Source organism: Lycorma delicatula, chromosome 4 (assembly GCF_047948215.1).
Source record: "Lycorma delicatula isolate Av1 chromosome 4, ASM4794821v1, whole genome shotgun sequence".
Classification (NCBI taxonomy): domain Eukaryota; kingdom Metazoa; phylum Arthropoda; class Insecta; order Hemiptera; family Fulgoridae; genus Lycorma; species Lycorma delicatula.
This window is the reverse complement of record NC_134458.1, coordinates 200,160,797-200,181,154: the sequence shown is the minus strand read 5'-3', so window position 1 is coordinate 200,181,154 and position 20,358 is coordinate 200,160,797. Positions and strand designations below refer to the sequence as shown.

At 32.0% G+C, this 20,358-nt stretch overlaps 1 long non-coding RNA gene across 1 annotated transcript in view; it reads left to right on the top strand.

The window, feature by feature from the left end:
• The first annotated feature begins 1,422 nt into the window (after window positions 1–1,422).
• Window positions 1,423–20,358, top strand: part of LOC142323008 (uncharacterized) — a 52,351-nt gene continuing 33,415 nt past the window's right edge. The window contains exons 1-2 of the long non-coding RNA XR_012755994.1: window positions 1,423–1,518; window positions 12,436–12,589. This is a non-coding gene — a long non-coding RNA (uncharacterized LOC142323008). The remainder of the gene's footprint in view (window positions 1,519–12,435; window positions 12,590–20,358) is intronic.

The window sequence follows — 20,358 nt, the reverse complement described above, 5'->3', positions numbered from 1 at the left end:
ACGAAATCGACCGAGATTTTGGGTCGTTGTATTTTATGTATCAATTTGAAAGTGATTGGCACAAAATTACGGCAGTTGTCGTGTCCACAAGAAAGTGAAATATATATATGTATATATAAACTTTTCATCTGACGGTGGTTTTAGGAGTCTGGGGGATGTGAAACGCGAAGAAGATATGTCGAAATTTTCCGGAAGTCGAATCGTGGTACTTATTACAATAGGTAGCTTTTTTATGAAATCTACGTAAAAGTGATTTGTGTAGATCGCAATCAAGATAATATTACATATATAATGCCGGGTAATTAATTTAAAATAAATAATTTTTAAGTAGTATTAGTTGTACGTACTATTAAATACCTAATGCACTGAAGAAGTTTATTTATTTGACTACGAATCAATTCAGTTTCTGTTTTTTTTTTCTTGTAATACTATTTTTTTATACTAACTTTTTTCCATAACATGTCACGATTCATAAAATCGCTTAATGAATTTATTTTAGTTAAAATTTCTAATTATTTAAATATTATTTTTTTATAATAACAGGTAGGATTAAATCTGTGTTAAGAAATGATTAATTAATTGTCCTTCCTCTTTTCTTTGTGGATAAATCCACAAAGTGGTTTCATGTTTCATGATTCAAGTTCATGTTTCAGAGTCATTTTTTCCTTCGTCTACCTATATATCTTTTCTTCCTCTCGGTGCTTAATATTTAGTGTGTAATTGTGGTCGATGACGAGAAATTAGAAAAAGAATTATTTTTGTATTGTTTGAAGATATGATTAATAGGAGCAGATGTCTAGTTCTTCCCCGATCACTTCATTTTTTATATAGTCTTCCTCAGAATATTCCTTCATGTATTTCAGCTGTGTGAAATAAACGTATTTCAACTTCTCGGATTCAAGACTTGTCCTATCTATTATTATCTACGTTGCGGACATCATTTTATAACATTTTAATTTCATTAAATTTTTTTTACATGCAATTAATAATTTTTAAAAGTTTATAAATTACCTTCATATTAAGAAATTTTGAAGTCATATAAACATATATATTTTAATTAATTAATACATTTAAACATTTTAAGGTTAACCTTAATTGTACGGTTGATTGAAATCGTAAATTACGGTTAACCGCAATACAATTACGGTTGATTGATAATTAACGAATTATTTTTTTACGATTTAAGATCAAATTTAAATTTAAAAAAAATAGAATTCAAAAGTGTTTTTAATAAGTAACAATAACAATAGTTCATCTTTTTCTGTTGTTAATTAAAAAAAAAAGTTGGTTACCTTGTTTTAAAATAATTGTTCAATATATTTTATTTAAAAAATAGGAGGGGTTGGTATCCCTTACTTTGTCTTGTCTTAGTGAAGAGAATATTGCAAGTGTGTCGGAATGTTGTATCGTCCAGTAAAACGTATTTTTCTTACATCAGTAGTGTAAACAAGATGTTATGTGCGCGTTTATTGACTTGATAAACTGTTTTCTTTTTTGTTTTATACAATATTTGTTAAGGTATGTTTTGTTGGGTTGTTTGTTTATTTGTTAATCGTATTAATATTTTATATTTTAAAGAATAATTTGATGTGTAATCTTGATTGTTAACGTTTATTTTGGTTAAGGTAACAAATAGATGTGTTCATATTAACTTCTTTATGTAGTTTCTTGATCGATGCTTGCTTTTAAAACTTTAATTTCAAAATAATTTGCAAATAATAATCACATTTTGTATCGCATTTTGTAAATATTTCATTTTTTTTGAAGTTAATATCAAAGTTAGTACCGAAATATATATTGTTACAAATTTGTTACATTGTTCCGTATCAGAAAAGCGGATACATTTTGATGATTTATATTATTCAAATTTATAACAATATTTTATGCAACAGAATCTAACTATATATCGTTTTCTTTTGTAGTATCTTCATAACCCAAAGTTATTTTTGTCATTATTATTAAATATTTATTATTACTGAATATATTTCCGTCTCTGATATATTCTGGTATTCTTATAAAAATCAGAATAACTTTTCAAGATTCAAAAATGAGCTGCAGGCTGTTTGATATTTATAAATTATAATTAATTACTCAATAATTAATTAAAAATTCTAATCTATACATTTGTTTACATTTATAATTCTGTTACCTTTGGTAAAACAAGATAACTCTGTTAAACCAGATAAAAACAAAGGTTTAGCGTAACAGCACAGTTCAGTGTAATAGAACGGCTTTTATTTGTTTACATAACTATTTTAAATAAATACCGAAACATTTAAAAACTTTTTCCGCGCATTAAAATATTTTCTTTTACAGATCTCTTCTGTTTTTGTCTTTTAAAATACTAATTATAAAAACATTCTGGCGCAGACCAATTTTTCGTTAGTTTATTTTGTATAATACTTCTTGTACAATTTTTTGCGTAAAAAATATACAGAACATATATTAATGAGAAAACTAAGACGTAATTTTTTTTAATCTAATATTAAAATATATTTTCTCTTTATAAGAGAATTAATATAATTAATTATAGTAACCATAATTTGATGAAATAATTAAAAATAACGAGTAGACACTACACACACACACATGCTTGAAGTTTAAGCTCACTCAACACCATGACTCATCGCATAAGCGCGTATGAAAAATACACCAATTTAAGTCAACATACCTCAAGTTGAGATTATGTTATCTGTTGTCGGCCTTAAATCGAGCTCAACAACGACTCAACTAATCTTCATAAAATCTTAACATACACAACTTCAGAGGTACTACTGCATCATATCAAAGTTTTAATGAAATTTATGCAGTAGTTTCGCAAATTTTCAAACAACAAATTTTATACATAGGCGTATATATATATTATATGCATGAGGAAATTACCTTTTGAGTGATAGTGTCCATTAACTCCTCATAATTCAAAACGTAAAGAAAATTCAATTCCCCCCCCCCCCCAGCATAATACACTTTGCGACTGAAAGTAATACTGTACTTTTTTTGAAAAGTCGATAAAAAAAACTTAATTTTTGGCAACTTCATTTAACGCGGAAAAATAAAAATGTGCTTAATTTCTGTTCACTTTATGAACGCTTTGTGACTTTTTTTTAAACTAACTCTTCAGTTCATTTGTTGTTTCATTTATTCCAGAACTCGATTGTAATCTCATTGTATGTTTTTCTTCTGGACGAACCGAGCCCTAATTTCTTTTCTGATTTTTCTTGGAATTCCTTAAATTTTTCCCCGTATTCAGTACTTCAAATTTTATTTTTATTTCTTTGAGGTCATGTTTAACTTCTATTATCCAATATTGGTGTTATCTTCTTGTTAAAATAACCAACAATTTTTTTTAGTATTTTCAGATTTATTCTTATCTAGCGTCAGTATAAAAAGATTTTACTTTTCTTCATTACATCTAGTAATTTCTCTCCTCAAAGAATTTGTTGTTTTTCCTGAATTTTTATTCATCTCAAATTTTTCTTGGTCCTAATTTTTTTTCGGAATCTTTGTTTCTTTTTACCAGTTTTTCAGTTCCCTATGTTACTGAAATACAGATGTTCAGCTACGTGGAAACTTGTACGTGTGATTTTACTATCGTAATGCAGAATTTTGAGTCTTATTACAACTTCTTTTTTTCGTCGACATTTCATTAACTGATACGCTACTTACATTTTTTTTCATTTTTGTTAGTTTCTTTATCTAAACTATTAAATTTAATGATTTCAGCTAAAGAATTCAATTTTCAACCCTTTTTTTTATTTGTTTCTAATCTATCTGCTGAGTTTTTAGAGTTCATTATGAACTCTTTCCTCAAAGCATATCTGTAGTATTATCTTTTTTGCACTGCTTTTATTTATTATTTAGATAAAATTGGTTTACCATTATTTTATATAACTATTATTTATATATGAAAAACTTCATTTTCTGTATTTATTTATTTTATATTAATTTTGTTACGTTTTCCCCCAATTTTGGTCGAATTGTTTAGGAAAATACTATAGTAGTTTTTTTTTGTATGTAGAGCAGCACATTACTCATATCTGAGTGATTATTAAAATTAAATCATATCAATTGACCGAGCCATGTAATTTGTAGTAGTGTTGTAAATTATTAGTGTAATTTATTATTGTGAAAACTGTTATTATTAATGTTTGGGCCATTAATTCCAACATTAACTGTTTAATGTTTATTATTGGATGTAATTCTGAAGGTAGTACAAAATAAAAAGGTTACTACGGGGGCGTTTTACCTCGTTTTATTACTACAGCGATTTTTCTGTTTTTACAAAAATGATTGCTCATAACTCAAAACGGAGGCATATATCGAGAAACGGTTTTGTCATCTTTTTTATCGTAACATTTTACATTAAAATCATGTATCACATGCTCGCCTTCCCTTTAAAAAAAGTTTAATTCAGTGTGACATCCAGGATGGCAGACAAAAACGTCATCCCAACCCCCTTAGGGGAAGACACCCCCGTCTTATGACGATTCCGATCGTCTCAACCCCCCGCCTTCGTTTTTAGCCTTGATGGGCTTTAACGGTTAACGGAGGTCGTCTTTTGACCCTCTAACTGATTACACCTCACAGGTATAATCAGTTGCGCGAGTGGTAGCGTCTCGGCCTTTCACCCGGAGGTCCTGGGTTCGAATCCCGGTCAGGCATGGCATTTTTCACAGACGCTACAAAAACATTCATCTCATCCTCTGCGGAATGAATTGCTTGAGTGCGGACCCGGAGGTAAAACAAAAAAAAAAAAAAAAAAAAAAGGTATAATCAGTTAGCCAGGCCTCTGTTGGGATGCCACCTATGTAAATGCCTCGGTAGACATTTACATCAGTGAATTTTTAACTCAGCCTTTGCCTTCGCTGTAGGCTTCTTTCGGACTTCTTGACTATCCTACATCGTTGCCCTCTGAACTAGCTAACCGAGCTTGCGGAAGTAAAAACCCCGCGCCTAGTTCTAAATTTAACAAGCTAAAACTGGCCGTAAATACCTCATAATGTACGAGTCTGTTTCAATAATTATAATACATGCCACAAGAAATGTTGTTCGCAACAACGAAATTTAGACCTAGTTCCCTTAGTGTACAAAAATGTCAAACACACCGTAAAATAGTAATTTTGTAACTATGTAGATACGCCCTTGTTTCTATCTCTTAGTATTCCTCACTTTTGAAATATGAAGCTGTTTCCATACTTTAATATTACTCTGTGTAAAAAGTATAATTTTAAAGGTGTCCCAAAATGAGCCGACATTTAATGTTTTAATAAAACACATTTTTTTTAATTTTATAATTGATAGTATTTTTGCTTTATTAGAAAGTAGTGATATGGGTTTTATGTGTGATACAAAACATCTGACAAATAAGAACCCCGACCTTGCCTGCACAAGTTCACTCTTTGCCAAAACATGTTAATATAATTACTGGGAAATGTCGAAAATGTTGTGTCGAATTTCTTCTTTGAGGTCCTCAATTTCTTGCGATTTATTGATGTACACTTTTTATCCTTAAGATAATCCCAATGAAAAAAGTCCAACGGTGTCGCCATATGATATTGGCGGCCAATTCACTTCACCTCGCTGCGAGGTAACAAGACCGTTAAATTTTTCTTGAAATAGCTGCACGGTTTTACTGGCAATGTGACATGTTGAACCGTCATCTTGTTGAAACTACATGTCTTCCACATCCATATCATTAATTTCAGGCCGTAACAACTTTAAAATCATCTCACCATATCTAACTCCATTGACGGTAACAGCGTCTCCATTTTCATTTTCAAAGACGTAAGGCCCAATCATTTCCCCAGCCCAAAATCAGTACCAAACCGTGACCCGTCGAGGAAGTTCTTCATTCTTTTGCTTTTTGGATTTTCTGATCCCCAAATTCGACAAAACCAGTAAGAAGAAAATGTACCTTAACGCCGAAGATTATTTTTTTTTGAACACTCATATTGTTATTTTTACAATTTCTACTCGTTGTTCAAGCGTGTACATTTCAATAATTTAACCTCAGTGTTTACTGAATAACAGCATATAAAATTCTCCACTCTGGTTTGAACGTGAAAAAATTGGCGATAAATTAAAAATATCAGTTAATTTTGGGACACTTTATATCAACTGAATAATATATTTATTTAGTAATTTTTGGTTTGTTTGTCCTATCCTTTATTTTTTATTTGTCATTGTGATGTATATAAAGCAACTGATATGCAAGAGGTACTAATCACAGGGAGAGAGAGAGAGAGAGTGAGAGAGAAAAAGAGAGATGCTTTCTTTGAGAGTATTAATATTGTTAAAATATTTAGTCACCAAACTTTTAGTGAGCCAAGATACTTGGCTCATTGTAAAGACTAATATAAAAATTATTTCACTCCTTATTTTTCTAGACAAGCCTGGCATGGGATCCATTTTTAAGGCTGTATTAGATTGTGTGAATTGTCACCTATGTTAGGTCGCCTACAATGCCTGTAACCGTTAAAGCTATGACACGTAGTAAATACAAGTAAACATTATTTTAATCTATGATTCTCATTAAGGTAATTAAATAGAAATATTCTGTTTATATTATAAATTACCTTATAATTTGTATTGTAGTGTTCTCTTCTGTTGTAAATTATTGTTGATAAAGAAGTTACATATTTTTTAATTAGATTTTCTCTATTATTTTTTAATAGATATTTAAGATGTTATAAAAATTTCTTAACTAACATTATTTACGATCTTTTCTTAATTAAAAATCAAGTCGTAAATGTTTTTGGTTTGATTACTTCTTTTTCTTATATTCTGCTACTCGCTGAATAAAAATCCTTTTCATTGTTTCTTTTCTAAGTAACTCCTCGAAAGATTGTGGGGAAGGAGTATTTCCGAAAAAAACGCAACTATTATTTAAAAATAGTATGCGTTGTACATAATTTTATGTATTTATAAATTGGTTATTATTTTTTTCCTTTTTATCTTTTAGAACCGTTAAACACGGTGAAAGGACTTTCAAAAGTTAATGTCATTGAAAATGCGTGGGTATTATTTTATTGTAGACAACCTGTTATTTTCCATTATTATATATATTATGTATATGTTTTAATAACTTCTAAACCGATGAAAAACAAGTGAAAAAGTATAAACGAGGAATATGTGTATAATTCAAGCTTTTCATTATTAATTTTTAAAAATAAGTTTAAATTTATTTTTTAGGAAACGGAGGTCCATGAAACGTCAAGATCTGTAGAAACCCTGACATGTAAACTTTGACCTGATTACCATATTTTTCCTTTATGATACGTACTATACAGAAATTCAGTATTATAACTCTATGTAGCCGGGAAAGAGAAAACAAAATTCAAAGAAATGTATCTGTATATTGTTCTATAAGTTTTTACCGATGCAAAATTCTATTTTATACTCGTAATATTATTCTTGAATTTGTGCAAGTTTGTGGCTCCCAGGAGGAATTGGCAAGTAGAATTTTTTAAATTTGTTAACTTTAAACAGCTGAAAACACTTTGCAGTTCATAATTATATGCGTAATGAAATAAAATAAAATTCTTGTCTGAAAAGTTAGATATTACGAACTGCTTGATGGAAAAGTCAAACTAAAAAAATCGTTCAATAACTGTACGATTTCATCGGCAATGTGGCGTGTTGTACCGTCTTGTTGAAATCACATAACTTCCACATCCATATCATTAATTTTAGAGCATAAAAAGTGTGAAATCATCTCGCAATATCCAATTCCATTGACGGTAACGGCAAAGTAAGTCGCCGTTATTATTATTTTTTTGTTAATTCATATTTCAACAAGTTGATTGTATTAGTTGTACCGCACTCAGAATTTTAATTATTCTGTAAACAATTTTAGTATGAAACTCGCGAAATATTCTCAATGAAAATAAATGATCCATTATTTTGTCGCCTATAATACCTCACCAAACGTTTTGTTAGAAATTGTGTTGGCATCCAGTTTCGACAGTACCGTGTGAATTTTTTTTAATTAACACCTTGTTGAAATGCGGAAAGGCACCATAAACGTTGTTAGTCGGGCAGAGAGCTGTATCAACTGTGGCAGAGGATATTTTTAATAGTTTATTTAATCGTTTATAAGTTGGTTTTATTGTCTGTGTTTATTATTTTTTTAAATATTTAATTTTTTTGTTTTATAATATTGAAAATTTTGTAAAAATATGTCACATTTTGATTTTTGATGTTTTTATTTTTAATCGGCTTCGAAATGCTTACGTTTGTATTAAGTACCTGTGGAGTATATTCATGCCGTTTTACTGAGAATCAAATTGTCTTTCAAGTTTTGTTTATGTATTTATTACTCATTTAACTAAGTTATTTATAGCTGAACATAATGCAGTGCATTTTTAGACCCTCATTTGTCTTTTTCTACAGATTTCTCGAAAACTACTAAAAATACAGTTCTGGGACTTACTTTTTCAATTTTTCCGATGAGATTTCATATTAGACCACTAAATTTACTTCTTTGTTTAGGTCCCAAGAATTATAGTCAGATATAATTTTACTGAAGGTGCAGAAAACAAGGAGAAATGTTTTGCCAGCCGACACACGCTAACGAAGCGTTTTCGAATCTGCGTCTTTATTAATTTCCTTCTTGATTTTCACCAAAAAGACGTGTGCTGAAAAGTTGTTACATTCTTCATGAATCACTCTGCATATGTAGTAACTATTGCGGTTTTCGTTTTTTATCAGCTGTACAATACGATGGTTACTTAAACAACAAAAAATATGTTTTGTTTTAAAAATAAATATCTATTAAACAAAACAAAATATATTTTTGATCTTAGTAAGGATGTTTATTTTTTCACTGCACCATATTTTTTTGAAACAATTTTGGTAATTTTACTATCCGTCATATCAGTGGAAAGTGTTGTGAAAGAAAAAAGGATTGTTTTTTAAACCGGTAAATCTTACAGTTTCTTAGGAAATGCAAATTAAGTCCTTTCAGGAAGAGTTAGGTATTCTACAGTTATGTGAGTAGATTCCTTTCTACGATACTTTCTGAGAAAATATTCCCGATTCCCTTTAATCCAAATTCTTCTTTCCTTCGTAACTCTTTATCTATTCCGTTGTTAATTGAACTATTAATAATAATTGAAACTACTGATATAGACATTCCATTTAACTCATAGAGTAGGGATGGATAGGGTAAACTGCTTACTGTATGCCGATTCGTCATACACTATACGATATGTGCAGTATTTAGATAATATTCTATTTATAACAAGCAACGGGTGAGGGATTGGGGAGACGCCTTTCATAGGTGACAATCCTAGTCTTACCCTTATCATGTCTAACCTAACTGACCGTAACGGTAATTGTCTTTCTTCCTTGAAATATATTTTCCTTCCAATATTAAAGTCACGTTGACCAGTTTTGGATAGCGATGAAGAGTCGCTAACTACAATGAAACTATTGCAATGAAATTCATTGCCATAAGGAGAAGATGAATAACTAAACTAACGGCGCCAACCGGAATTTCTAATTAATAATTGCATTGAATCAAAACAAACTGACAATTATTATATTTAGCATTTTTTTTTTTTTTTTTAATTAGATACAACGCTTAACCATACATCCGCAGAATTTTGCAATCAAACATCGTTCAACCGTTTGTCGGTAGGTAATTTACGGTCACTCAACGATAGATTTATGAAATTAGTCTGACATATTAATGTTTCCCTTCTGTTGAACATTAGTAGGACACTAACAGATATGTGCTCGTGAATTTGGAACGGCATATATTAAGTATATGTATAAGAACGTGTGTTTGTGTGATTCACCCGCCATATATTTGGAGCGATGTTATTTCTGAGACACTTAGAGCGCCGACTTTAAATGTGTCAACACCGGTACAAGTCCCTCACTTTTAGTACGCCATAATTCGGTTAATTCTATATTTTTTTTTTATGTCTTAATATTTTATAATCGGGCTCGTATTTAATATTTTATTTATTTTATGTTTTATTGTACGAGTTTAATATTTGTAATTTCGAAAAATAATTTTTCTTAAATTTGTTATTTTACGATACATTTGATATATAATATCAAATTTTACAGTATATTTTAAATTAGCTAAACCTTACCGTGACTAATAATTAAATTTCCTTTGGATTGTAAACATATACCAATGTAAGGTGGTCGCCGTCTTTTTTATATAACGTCTTAGAACAAAATGAAGCGATGGTTAAACCTGACGATAATGTAATAGCCCATCTTCCTGTCATGCTCTTCTTCATTTACAGTTTTTTTTTAAAATCCTAGCAACTATTTTGTACTCGTCAAGGTTTAGAAAACTCAGTTGTTGCGTAGAGTAGTGATGGATTGCTAAACCGGTCTCTTTTTTTCTTATGATAGGACATCATAAGGAAATAGTACATCGCAACAGGACGTTGCGATGTACTATTTCCTCCACTCTACTGTTAACAGTGCAAATACAACTTCAGGTAAAAATACTGCGCATTTACGTGTTTACGCTTTGTAAACTTTAACGATAACATTTACCTGATTTTCTTCACTCATAAATATGTTCAATAAATCTGAGATCAAACAGAATACATCGAAAGAAAATCTCAAGATCTCAGCGCATCTCTAAAGATTTTACCAGGTGAACCACTTAAAACCGAATTGCTACTGACTAAACACAGTTGCGACATGCAACATTTTATGAATGAAATGAAAATATAAATTAAATTAAATTCAATATTTCAATTAGCCTAAGGTTACGTGCGTATTTACCATATTTTTTTAAAGAAATGTTCGAAGTGAGCGCCCCGCCCAGCGATGCGCTATTGTGTTCGAGTATTGTGAGGCACCTGATGCAATAGATTGTTGTCAGTTCCGTCGATTTCTTGTTGAATGTTTACCTTTAGTTCATCGATAATGTGGGGGATTCAATTCGTAAACTCTATCCTTAAAATAGCTCTGAAGATAAAATCGCAACTAAACAAATCTGTGGAACCGCGGAGACCACCACCTTCTGCTAACAGTGGTTTTTCTGTAAAAATCGCATGAACGTGTGCTATTGAATTATTTGATGTGTGACACGTTCCTCCATCGATTTAGTTAAGAGTTGCTCCACTCTTTTTCAAGATCTGTTAACTGAGCGTAAAATTCTTCGAAAATTGTACGCTACACTTCTGTATTGACAGTTCGGTCAACAAATATTGGCCCCCAGAATACGATTAGCAGATACAGCACTAACGTTGTTGTTACATGATACGGTCTCAAATTTAAATCATAAAGAATTTTACGGTAAGATGTTTGTTGAGATAACTTAGTATAAATTCGGACCACCCGACGGGTCGTTCTAGTGATGAACTCGTCATCGCAAATCAGCTGATTTCGAAATCGTGAGTTCTAAGGTTCAAATCTTAGTAAAGGAATTTACTTTTATACAGATTCGAATACTACATCGTGGATACCGGTGTTCTTTGGCGGTCGGGTTTTAGTTTTTAACTCCACATCTCAGAAACGGTCGACCTGAGACTGGACACTTCATTTACATTCATACATATCATCCTCATTCATCCCCTGAAGTAATACCTTACGGAGATTCCAGAGGCTAAACAGAAAAATAAAAAAAATTATAAATTCGGACAGGCAGACATTTTTCTCTGAATATTTGTTATGTTCTCTGTAGTCCTAACAGAAGATCGCCTATTTCGTTTTGCATTTGAAAATAATTACATTGTTCGCCGTTTTTTTAAAAAGTAAATCGTGTATTTGCTCTTTCCTGGGATATTGGCATTCGAAAAGTTATTCGCAAATATTTCGAGTTTCTTGACAGGATGCACGTAAACTTCCACTATACCAACGCTTTCCTTGATCGAATCGGAATTTTAGAAAAACACAACTGCAAAGAACGAAACTATATTGGACTGAGTAATTTAAAACTGACAACAGTATAAAGGTAAGTACTATCATACACAACATACAGTGGCGCTATTAGTAGCAAAAGTTATGTTAGCAGCGTTAAAAGTTATCGATCATAAACAGCAGTTCGAGGCGGCTCGGTTCAGTTTTAAGTAACATACTCTCAATAATAGGAACTTCCAACCGAAATTAGCGTTAATCTTTGTGTATTAGGTCAAATCATATTACAACTAGGAAAATTGAGTTGGTTTCCAAAGTCATCGCGGTAAAATATTGATACGTAATAAGATTAAACACCTATTTACTTTTACTATGGTAAAATTTCTCCTACACGACTTTAGCATTCCTATACTAAATTGTATTTCTTATGCTTAAATAAGTTTTACTAAATAGCAGTTTCTTTTATATAAAATTATACTAAAATTACTTTATTATTTAACTCGACTGATAAGGTAATATGTGAGTATTTTAACGAATTTTTTTAGATATTAAATCTCAGTTTGTTGTGTTCGTAATAACTCACATTTCTCTATATTCTTGCAGGTTTCTCATTTTTATGTAAGAAGAATCTTTTGAATTGAATTACTGACAATCGGCAAGAAAGCGTCATCACCAGATGCAGAAAATTTTTATGATCTTTACGTTGGCGTAGTCTCAAATAAGTATCTTACATCAGAACAATTCAAAAAGAATCGAGGTAAATATACTTTTATATACGCACTGTCATATTGATAAAATATACGGTTCAACGTAAAAACAAAATTACAAAATGATTGTTGTAATAAAATCTAACGTCAGAAAATTTTATTTAAAAAGATTTAAAGGATATAATGTTATTTTTAATTGCATTTAAAGTATTATTTTTATTTTTATTTTTATTTTTTGAAAGTTATGGGGCATTAAAATTATACAACTGAGAAAACAGAAGGAAGCGGAGTACTTTTTCACTCCATATTTTTACTAATTTTTTTGTTGTAATAAACTTAACTTTAAAAATAGTGCTATAAACATCAAGTTTTTCTACCAAGCGATTCCTTAGAAATAGCTCTTCACAGATTTTTTTTTCTTAATGTATATTATTATAAATAAAATTTTCATTTATTGTAAATTTTCATAATAAAATGCAATGGAAAATGTTTATCTCATATTGATTTTCCAACTTGTTCGGTTTTGTATTTGTTGTTATTATAAATTAATGAAACTTACGTATTTCCAAAGAACAGTGACGTCACAATGATGGTTCGTTGAATTGAATAATAGTAATTAATAATTAATTAACATTGTATATTCCAATGAATATTTCATATACATGAATCTTTATTTGCACTTGAAATAACCTTATAACTTTATTTTTTTATGCAAAACTTGGTCTGTTATTCTAAATGGAATCGCTGTGTTTACTATAAAAAAAAATACAAGCTAATTCATTTTATTTTAATCCATTTATGATAAAATACATTTAAGTATTTTGTGTAGGATGAAGTAATTTTTAATTATTTCGACATATAATATATAACTGTGCTCGTGGCCCCACCTGCGTAGATTTTGAATTTGCTTCTAGAATAAGTTTTTAAAAGAAACATTTGTTTTTTGTTAAAATCCTGTTATAATTTAAAGGTTCATGTTTTGCGAGCATATCGACAAACCGGCCTATTTACTTCGGTTAGGATTTTTCAGGCTTATTCAAATCGTTTCTAGCGGTTGGCTTTATCCTTAGAATTTTTGTACGCTGTAGATTTTGTTGACCGGCGATTTTTAGCGTTCGTGGAGGATGTATTTTTTAGGCAAGTAAAAAACACAACAAAAAATTTATTTGAGCGCTTCCTTGTAAACAATATCATCGGATTTCTCTTCAGGTGTGAGGAGTTCCAGATAATCTCGCTATGGAACAGGCCGCATAAATCTGTCTGAAAGAAACAACCTATTCGTAGGTCGATTCTCGCTGTTTTCAGAGTCTGACCCTAGGACTTGTTAGTAAGTAGAAATCACAGCTTTCGGAGAAAATCAGAATCTTTTGAATTTAAAAAGATATTCTATTGTTATAAGAGATATTCGTGTAATAAACACCGACTCCCCTCGGACACATCTGATTAGCACTAGTCTCGATCGCATTTGTTTGAGGGCTTTTATTCGTAATCTGATGTCATAGTAGTCATAGTAGAGTTTCCTACAACGTAACTATTTACATATCGTTGAGATTTTGAATTTTTGTTCAAAATTTTGGCCAGTCCCCTGACACCCAAATTAATTTTTTTGAAAAATTATGAAACACCTGTTAATTTGTTTTTAAAGAAGACTCTAAATATCTATTTTTACGACTATAATACCTTCGGTTCCTGAGGTATAGATGTTTCATCAAAACATTTGTCCCCCTTTTCACCGCTTTATAGAGGGAGTTTTCCAAAACTTTCTATAACGGGTGGCGTTATAAGAGCAACTTACTCTCCAAAATTCACTTATCTAGGTTAAGCGGCTTGAGCTGTGCGTTGATTAATCAGCGATCAGTCGGGATACACTGAATGAACCCGTAATGAAATTCTTGGAACTTAAATTAAGGACTAAATTTGACGGTTTCATATTGTTTTCGGATCTGAAAAATCAATAAATAAAACAGTTCCCGTTACTGTATCTCCAGTAATTTTTACATAAATTACTTAGAATCGTGGTAACCTTGAACTGATCAGCATCACAATATGTAGGTTACTATTGCAAATCCATATTAACCATTTAAAATAAAAACAAATGAAATAATGTAAAGGTAAATACATGAAGATAATAAATATACAAAATGACAGCAGAATAATTAAAAATTCATAAGATGTTAATGAAAATAATTTGACTTCATGTTTACGTCCACGTTGAACGGTATCCGGCATTTCAGGATTTAGAAAAAGAATCAATTGCTACTATTTAAAAATTCATCAATAGAATAATATTGTTTCCGCAAAAGAAAATGATTGAACGGTATTTTAATTAGATGTGTAGGACGATTTTTTTAAAACGGTTCAGTAATAATAAAAACGGTAACAGAAGCGTAATAAGGATCTTTCTTCCAAGCCGAAGCGTTGTGTTGAGTTGTATGAAAATAGATTTGTCAGTTAGTTACAATAGTTTTCTAGTTTGATAAAGGTTAGTTATTTATTTTTAAAAATAAATGACCATTCGTTTTACCAAAGATTGGACGTTTAAACGTGTAAAAGAAAGCTTTTTTAACATTTTTAATTTTCTAAATATTGTTTTACATGATTTATTCCTTTTGTGAGAGAAAAAAACAAAAAATATATATATGTAATCTGTAAGTAATTCAAATAATTTTACATTTTCTACTTGTTTTTTAACTCGAAATATGTTATATCCCGTTAACATTACTAACTCTCTTAAAAAAAAGAAGAAAAAAAGAAACAGAACAGAATTACCGATAGTTTATTTTTTTGATGTAGTAAAAATTAATTGTCAATGCAAATATATATATATATTTTTATATCATTACGTAACGCTTCTATTCGTCTGCATCCTCAAATAATGTACAAAATATAACACTGAACAATCTTTACAGTTTCACAAGTGTTATGTAATACTTGAATGTTCTTTATATAATATATATATATAGGCAAGCATACACACGCGTAATGAAGCGCAAGAGTTTGTATTATGAAATTGAGAAACAAAATTAATTAAGGATTATTTGACCGATAAACTGTACGTTTGATATTTCTCGAATTACTTAAAAGTGTTGTCGTAAACCGCTTTACGGCTCTGATCATCACAGGGTAAAAATGTATATACGGTGATGGGACAGGAGGTGGGGTAACCTTCAGAAAGGAAACCTTGGAACAAAAATACCTACAATAAATACGTCTAATGACGTATCGTCCGACATATATGTTTATATTACATTCTATATAATGTTTTATTTAGCTAATAACGTTATACAATTTATATCTTATCCATATGTGTGTGTTTTTATGTGCATACATAGATGTTTAAGTACAAATAAAGTACTGTACCGTCACGTTATACTTTTAACTAATAAAATTAATAATGAACGAATATACTTAAAATATCCTCCTACGCCGCAGCATTTATTATAGTAATTTTTTTTAAAACAAATTTTGGTTTCAATATCAGTTTCTTTTTTGGGTATTACAGTAATTAAATAAACAAATAGTTTATTTTAATCAATATATAAAAATATTCGGTAATCCAAAAATTATTTTATACCAAAGTAAACCCGTAATCTTTATATTAATATTTATCTTTTTTAATTTAAACATTTAAATACACAAAAAACAACTAACAAAAAATATACATCGTAAGGAAGAACTGAAGTATTGTGACGTTTTACCACGAAATTCAAAGATAAGTTTCACAAACACGAATGAAATTTAGAAGATATTACAATAAAAAAATTCGTCCTATGATGCAAATCATCCGTACAATGATGCAAAAATTTGAAGATACTTGCACAGCAGCAGATTCCTGAAAATTAATCATACCGAGTTATTCAAAGAATAATGACAACGTTAAATAATAATGGAAAGTGGTAATAGGAAAGGACCAAAAAAATGCTTTTTTTTTCTTTCTGGTTAGCCTCCGGGAATCACCGTTAGGTTATACTTCAGAGGATGAATGAGGATGATATGTATGAGTGTAAATGAAGTGTAGTCTTCTTCAATCTCAGGTCGACCGTTCCTGAGATGTGTGAAGTTGAAACCAAAATACCAAAGAACACCGGTATCCACGATTTAGTATTCAAATCAGTGTAAAAATAACTGCCTGTACCAGGATTTGAAATTTGGAACTCTCGGACTTCGAAATCAGTTGATTTGCGATGACGCGTTCACCACGAGACCAACGCGTTGGATTTAAAAATCTAACCTTAAAAGATTCGAACGGTTGAAACATTAAACCCGAGTGAATACTAACTACAATTACAATGTAGATGTGCGTTACTCAACACAAATGAACACAAATGAATTTTTTTCGACATTTACGCTATCTTAGTCTAAAAATGCAAAAAATGGTGCAGTTTTGTATGTATGAAATTGTACGTGTGTGTTTGTGCGCGCGTGCATGGTTAACGTTAATTTTGCTTAGTATTTCTTGAACAGTTTAACATAAAATATTGAAATTTAATATGGTAACTTTTATATATAAAAGCGATCGATGATGCTAAATGTTTATGAAAATCAGATAAATATTTATGTAAGAATGGAGTAGTTTCCCTATAACCGATGACTACTATTTTGTGGTAAATTTTGTGAAAACTTTTCTGAAGGACGTTTTAGGTTTATTTTTACAAGAGTAAAAACATTTGCTAAAATTTTTCTCTCCCGTTCCTACTGCTACTAACGGATCAAGAAAAAAAATTAACCATCTTTAGAGTGATGTGAAAAAAAATTGTTTAAATTTCCTCATCAAATCAGTGTTTTTCAACAATTCTCACAAAATTAAAAAAAAGTAAATAACGATTGGTTTAAAAGTTTTCATTATTTTAATGAAAAATGTACAGTTCGGGGATGAAAATATCCGCTCCATTGCCGTTTTGTAATTTGTTGAATTTTTAAAATTAAAAAGATTTATAGCTTAAAAATCATTCTAAACTTTTTAAAAGAGACTTAATATCTTCAATTAATTAAATAAAGAAATAAAACGTTAAGTAAGATCCTAATTTTAATCATATTTTTCAAATATATTTCGAAGGAAAGAATTACATATTTAAATTTCGGAAAATACTCAGAATAATCGTTGCTAGCTTTTTTAAATTAATATTGCAGGAAATTTCTTGAAATGAAATAATTTTTGAAAAACTTGATAAATTATTTACGAAATAAATATACATGTCATGTTGGCTGGGAGAGGGTCCTACGGCGCCCTCGGCCAATGGACGTACCGTTAGGTAGTAGCCAGTCCGCTGATCGGAGAGTGTCTGGAGCCGTCATGACCGCTGCTTCCGGGGAGCCGTCCGTTAAACGAAGACGGAAACCCGGGAAAAAGTGGTGATCGTCGACCTTAGCGTGCTGCGCGCAAGACTTAGGTCCGCTAGGAGAAGATACTAGTGTCGTCCCCTAACGGGGATTATCCTTGATGACGTGCAGGTAATCGGCAAGTTGCTTGAAAGGTTGGTTGTGGAATGGCTCTGGGAAAGCATTGAAGTGAACCGTTTTCTAAATCGAGGCCAGTACGGCTTAACGAAATGGGTTGGCACCGAAGATTAAATGCTCTTGCCGAGATGGAAAGCACCGACTGTAAATATGTTTTGGCAATTTTTGTAGACGTAGAGGCATTTCCTTCCTTGTGTTGGGAGTTCTGTCCTCTATGAGTCGGTATGCCGCAATGTTCCCGTAGCCCTGCCCTGGTCGTGGTACGTAACTGTTTGTCTAACCGTACAGCTTTGTTTAGGGATGCGCACCTAGTTGTGGAAAAATCCGTTACCAGGGGAAGCCCGCAGGGTACCGTTCTCGGTTTCCTGCTGTGGAACCTGGTATTCAACGGATTTCGGGGATTGATATTTCCATAAGGGGTTCGGTCCAGGCTTTCGTCGATGACTGTCTCCTTTTAGTTCGTGGTAATTCACGACCACAACTAGAAGACTGGGCGCAGGCGGCCTTGTCAACCGCAGAGTGATGGATGGACATTAAAAATTTTAAGATTTCTGTGCCCAAGACGAAGATTATGCTTCTCAAGGGTGCAGAGAAATTATCGTTCAGTCGTAATCCCCATATTAAATATAAAGGCTGTGTAATCAGCCGACTGAGAATTCATATATACCTAATTGTTTTGTCTGATGAAAACTTGCTGTTTAGCAACCACATTAGGCAAGTACCGGCGGACGCCGTCTCATTGATGCACAAACTTAGGAGGATTGCTTGGAAAGACTGTGGGTTGTCGGGCCGTCAAATGTACATGGTGTACCTAGGTGTCTTCGAAAGCATGACCTCTTACGCGAAGCCCGTTTGGGCCCATAGTTATGAATAGAGCACTTCTTCAAATTTTAAGGAGTGCGCAGCACAGAGTCTTAATTGTATGCGCTGGTGTTTTTAGAACAACCTCCTACGAGGGTAGCACCGTATTGGTAAAGGCTCTACCAATCGATTTAGTGGTGAAAGTTCGGGCAGCCATGTGGAAAATGCGAAGAGGTTGGGAGGCTGACGTATTTAGGATACGGTTTCGAGCCAGGCCTGTAGCGTCGAGGAACGGTGATTACAATGCATGGGATCTAAATTTCGTTCAGTTGCCCTTCTGCCGCCTGCGGAAGAGGCTGCAGAGCCTTACGATGGAAGCATGGCAGCTGGAATGGGACACCACGACTAAAGGAGGATCCTTGTATAAGTTTATACAGGATTTGGGGGAATGGTATGCTTCTAGCTTGTTTTTAGGGTAACAGGTTCACCAACCACGCTAACATGAACCAATATCTGTTTCGGTTCCGCCTGGCAGCTAATGAGCTGTGCGTCTGTGTGGAGGTCCATTCAAATGTGTACCTAATGTTTGACTGCCCTGTTCTTGGGGGGGGGGGCAGAGACTGGGCCACCCTGGAACTTAAAGGTCAAGGGGAAAATTGGCCACTCACAAGCGGTGAGTCAATGTGGCGAGAGCCGCATTGTCGGACCGTGTGACAGTTCCTAGATGCGGTTGCTTTCTTCAACCGGCATCCGTAGTTTACTTAATGGAAAGACTCTTACCGCATTGCCGTGGGAAGCCAATCCTGACTATGGCTGACTACCAGCCAATTGTTATGGTTCCAAGAGCTATAAAATGGTGAACAGGTACTTGCTGGAATTCAGCAACCTAGGGTTGACAGCGAATTGCTGCCTAGATGAAATAAATTTTGTTATGGATGTCATATATATTTTTTGTAGTTGATGAGGTGCGCCTACCCATTTTAGCAAATATATGACAAGTGAGAGGTTGGGACTCGTAAGCCGGTGGTGAATGGCACCGCGCTTATTCCGCTCACTTTGTTAGGTAAGCTCTAGGAGCTATTTAGGACACTGGTCGCTAAGTTTTTCGAGGGTCAGTAGCCGTTTGCGGCACAGACATTCGGTCTTATGGAGGGCGACCGAATTGTGTGGTGGCGTGAGAAATGCGAGCAACCCAAATACCTTTCATGTTTACGTAGAAATTTTATTTTGATTTTCAATTTATTTTTTTTTAATTGGTAAATAAATTAATTGGTTATTTATGGAAATGAATTCATCCACATTATGATTTTAAATTGATCACTTTTTTATCAGTTTTTGGATGGAAGATTTAAATTTAAAATATGAATAATAATATATTTCTTTTTCGGAACGTTAGTTTTTGAATTTAATACCTATTCTTTTTATGTTTTCATTTTATAAATCTTTTTTTCTTAGATCCGTAAAGGCCAAGTAAAAAGCTTTATTTAAAAATTGAAAACTTTTCTTCACGCAAAGAAAGTTATATTCCTTAAAATTCTTTACATGTCTTTTACGATAAAAT